Here is a 4,819-nt window from a genome sequence, read left to right as displayed (position 1 = left end):
ATTAATTAATACATTAGATAATAATATGAAATGTAAAATAAATTATTACCGCGAAAATAAACTAATTTTACAAATAATCAATAATAAATTAAATAGATTATAAATTATGCTCACTTTATTTTGCTTCGCCATTGTTCGATATTCTCTTAGTTTTCTCATGTTCCTTCCTGTTCCTTTATAGCATTCACACGACACTCACTCGCGATAATTACGGTTAATTACGATTGCGCGATACTTTGCACGATATTCCGGACATTAATCATATGATATTTTATTATATCGTTACGGAAAAACAATATGAAAATTATATTCACTGCGAATGCTCGGCACTACAAAATCACTAATTGTAATCAAGTAATAATAATAGAGAATTTAATTGCGTTTGCTTCCAGTACTTATCACGTAATAAGATAATGTGATGATATACGGAATGGTTCGAGCCTTCTATCTGCTCATTCAAGTCTGCGACGAATAATAAGGCCACAGCATATAACACACACATCAATAGTGCGTTATACGTTGTAAGACGCTCCGTGTATCATCACATCTCTTGTTTACATATGATGACAACATGGCTTTGTCATTCACGCAGCGGGACTCGAACCTCGAACTGGTAGATAGCGGCGTGATTTATGTATATGTATAATCTCGTATATTGGTAATATACAATATTAAAACGCTCTATTATATATAATTTATTATATATATCTATTTATTATATTTATTATATATATAATCTATTATATATAATTTATTTGATCAAAATCTTTCTCTCTCCCTCTCTCTCTCTATTGCGCGAGTTTTAGTCGACAAATTGACGGCATATATTTTACAAATATTTATCTAGTTTAATTTTAACATGTATAATTATTCACTTACATTATAACGCAATCCTATATATTATTTGTTAGCAATAGGGAGATAATATTGTCGCGGCGAATAGCGCATAATTTTGATCTGCGATTCTAAGCAGATCGTAGCAAACGTATAATTTTTGCGTCGTTCCTTCGTTATAATATAATAAAGTGCGCGTCGCAAATGAGTTGCATCGGGAGTGTCATGCAAAGTGTCGCGCGATCGTTATACATATTTTACATAATCAACGTTTGCAATCGTAATTAACTGCGTTTTCGCAAATGGATGCTTTGAAAAAGCAGCAAAGTGTAAATAAAAGAAAAGAAAAAAGTCCAAAAAGGCATCGGGCGACGACGGAACAACCATGCAGTGAACAAATTATATGTTTATTTTATTATTTGTAAAATTAAGTGCTTTTGTTTATCTTTGCGGTGATGAAATTCGTTTTACATTAATGTATAACACAATGCTAATAAAAAAGATATTCTAAATTTATTTTAATAAAGAAAAATGATTAAAAGATTTAATTATGACAAACCTTTGTTTTTTTAAATTTTAATTATGTGTTCATTCTCTCTTTTAATTATGTGTACACTCTCTCCACTTTATATAGATATAATTAATATAATTAGGATTTGTTTGTATTTTACAGATCACGACATATTGTATACTACAACTTCTCTGTTGTGCATCGTATCGGTGAGTTTCAAACTATTTTTGATATTATAATCTCAAAATAATTTTACACAAAACAACATGTGCGGTTTTCATGACGGATTATTCGATAAAAAATGATTCCAATCCTATCGGCTAAAATAAAAATAAAATGTAGTGAAAAGTCGGCGCGTTCACACACAGACCCAAAGATCAAAAGTTATCGACATTTTTAGTGAAAAAGGGGAATACGAATGCCCGCTTCGATGAATAAAGGTGTGTTAATTAAAGCTTCTCATTAACGGTCTTGCCTTTCGCAATCTCCAGCTACCGTCGGCCTTACTCCCCTATTTAATGTAACAAATCACGATGAAATAAATCAACGACCTACAAATGTCTCGCCAGCACTCGGAACAGTAACAATGGCAATCGACTAACAATGAAATCGATATGCTACGTAGCCCCTAATTAAAATACACGCTGAATTTTTCGGCGGCGAATGTAATATTACGAATTATTGAAGCGACCGGAATTTATAAATTAATTAAAGCTTATAACAAAGTAACGATATAGATAACGGAAAAAAATTTTCAGGGCGAACGTTATTGCTAGAGATGAATATGCTGGCAAAGAATTTGCCATTTTCCTATGTCAAAAATAGTTTAATGTTTTTTAATATCGTGCGGATTGAAAATATATGCACATTGTTTATAGGAATAGCACGATTCCTTTTCTAAGACTTTCCGGATCCGTCCAATATTCCTGAAATGCACGGCGCTTTTGTCCCCGTTATTCGTTCATATCGCGAGGTAGAACAGACAAACATTAAAATCGGGTTTTGCCAGGGTCGTCGCACAAGCACAGGCAGGTCGAGAGGCGATTTTGCATTTTCTCGTCTCGCCTCTTGTCTCAGGTGCTTGGAGCTACGCCGAGGAACGCAAATCGAAGAGTTGCAGAGAGGCACGATAATTTCGCACGGTGAGAAAACGTTCGCAGTCCTAGGACGGTATAGGAGGTTGAGTTCCTTGTTCGACTCTCAATTTGTCGGACGGCAATCGAGCGCTATAGCAACCTCTCAGGACTCTCCTTGCATTTACAATCGCGTAAATTACTTGCATTTTTAAGCCATTAGTACGAGAGTAAATGTATTAGTGTAGAGAGATTTATGTGATATATCTAACTTGACGTAACGTAACACTGTCGAAAACATCGGGCGAACGTTTGTGCTCTCTACAAAGGTATTCTCAGGATCTTCACAATCGTGAGCGATCGATCGATCGATCGATCGGGTTACGGCGCTTTTATCAACGAGAACAATCCACCGTCCCTTGCGAAAGGGGCGAGGCGAGTGCTGCTTGTCGCAAACTCTAGTGGCGAATCGATGCTATCGAAAGGTATCGCTACGCACAGCGAGGCTGTAATCCAGCCGGCTTGTATTGAGTCCATGCTTGTTCGACACCCTCGAGGCTTCTCCCTGCTACAGTCTACATCACGTGTGTCGCACACGTGTGCGCGATCACGCACACGCACGCACACACGGACGTGTATTTACCGCGCGTGAGTATTTTCGGAGTCGTTCGCGCCTCGTATCGTAGGGAGGGAATCTGTGAGCTCTGATACCAGACGCTTATGCAACGTGCAGGGGTGTCTGAAGCAGTCCTTCAGGCCGCCCCAAACGACCACCAGCCACCTTCGTGTCGCACCTCATTATGCCAGCGCTTCGTTAGCGTCAACGAACAAAGGGCGAATCCGCGACAATCGGCATCCGCGAATGACACGTCGCGTCGAGTATTTTAAAACTTAATTATACAATACCTGCTTGCGTTAGCATACGACTGACGATGGTTGATATCGAAAAAGGAGACAGTAAGAAAAATGCATGTACGAAGAAAAAACTTTGTGAAGAAAAAACCACCGCAATCTATAGAGTCAAATTAACATATTCACTCGCGCGATCTGCGCGTTAATGCTCGCATAAATACGGTAGCGTGGCAGTAAAGAAAGAAGTATAGTAGACAGATAACCCGACAGTCCGCACTCGTAAACCAGAAACTTGCGCAATCACAAGTTGGCAGAAGTCCGCCGCGAGCTCGTGAGTCTGAAACTCATAAAACTACCATAATTGTAAAACACGAAAGAGCATAGGCGGGGCCAGAATATTGTAAGATTGACTAGAGTATACTTCACGGTATGAATTATTTTTCACTTGTTGAAATCATTATTTTTCTACAATCTTCTAAATATTTTTCTTGTTACTTGTTTTTGTATCGTACATCTATAAAAAAAAAAAAGAGAGAAATTACGAAATAACAAAAACACGGCAGATGGCCTGGAAACTTCAATAAATACGGTGTTTTTCCGAAAGAGTCACCATTTCAGCTTTGAATTGCTTACGTTAAAGCGAAAGATTCTCAAAGCGTTACTTCCTTTTATCGGAATTCGATATTCGCTTTCGTCCTGGGAAAGGCTACTTTGATGGCTCTCGTGGATCTTCTTTCTTCGGCAAAATCTGGCTCCGGGGTAGGTTAGATAGACGCGCTACCGGATGACCTTCGGGGAAAATATCATATTCCTTGCTCGTTGTTGCTGCTAATACTGACTCGCTCTGCGGGTTTCTTTGAAGTGCCGTTATCCGGAAATCGTTTACTTACCCCCAATATATGTTGTTAAAAGTATCCATAAATATCGCGAAAAAATGGAAACCATCAACTTTCATCTACGAGAAACCGCGAACTTCTCTCAAAGGTTTTCTCATAAGCTACATTATTTCAAGAAAATTTCTTCCAGTCGTTGAACTTTATCGTGATGTCGAAGGGTACTTTCTCTTAAATTATCTATGTGCACAATATGAAGTTACTATTATGCATGAATGAACGTTTCAATATCGATGAGTCCCTGAATATCTGTTAACGTTATCGAACGATACACTTTATATCGCAATACATACGATACAAAATGTTGCAATAAATCGTGAAAAAATTAATGTGTATTACAATTTAAGCGTTCTCTTTTACTGTATACTGGAGTATACAGTAAATAAGTATATCGTGTTGGAAATATTTTTATAGTCCTATCATATTGCTTCGAGCAATAATGTTCGATATCTTTCCATGTGTTTGCAATTCATTAAAGCTAGATTAACTAGCTGCTACACACATAGTTAACAAAATTCATTACGCTTTTGTGAGAACACGTATCCGAAAATCACTATGATTTTATTGGCGCGCTAAAGTCTGCGTTATGAAGTCGATAATTGAAATTTGTCGTGCCGTTATAGTTACTGATTACTTTTGACTCTCGTATATATATA

At 37.3% G+C, this 4,819-nt stretch overlaps 1 protein-coding gene across 1 annotated transcript in view; it reads left to right on the top strand.

Moving 5' to 3' along the window:
• The window catches only part of LOC115233019 (semaphorin-2A), a 367,181-nt gene that overhangs the window by 20,165 nt on the left and 342,197 nt on the right, over positions 1-4,819 (top strand). Inside the window, exon 2 of the mRNA XM_029803231.1 lies at positions 1,508-1,554. The gene's annotated coding sequence lies outside the window, so the exon portion shown is untranslated. The remainder of the gene's footprint in view (positions 1-1,507; positions 1,555-4,819) is intronic.

Source organism: Formica exsecta, unplaced genomic scaffold (assembly GCF_003651465.1).
Source record: "Formica exsecta isolate Colony F162 unplaced genomic scaffold, ASM365146v1 scaffold155, whole genome shotgun sequence".
NCBI classification, from domain to species: Eukaryota; Metazoa; Arthropoda; class Insecta; order Hymenoptera; family Formicidae; genus Formica; species Formica exsecta.
The sequence above is the reverse complement of the archived record's forward strand: the minus strand, read 5'-3'. Positions and strand labels throughout refer to the sequence as shown.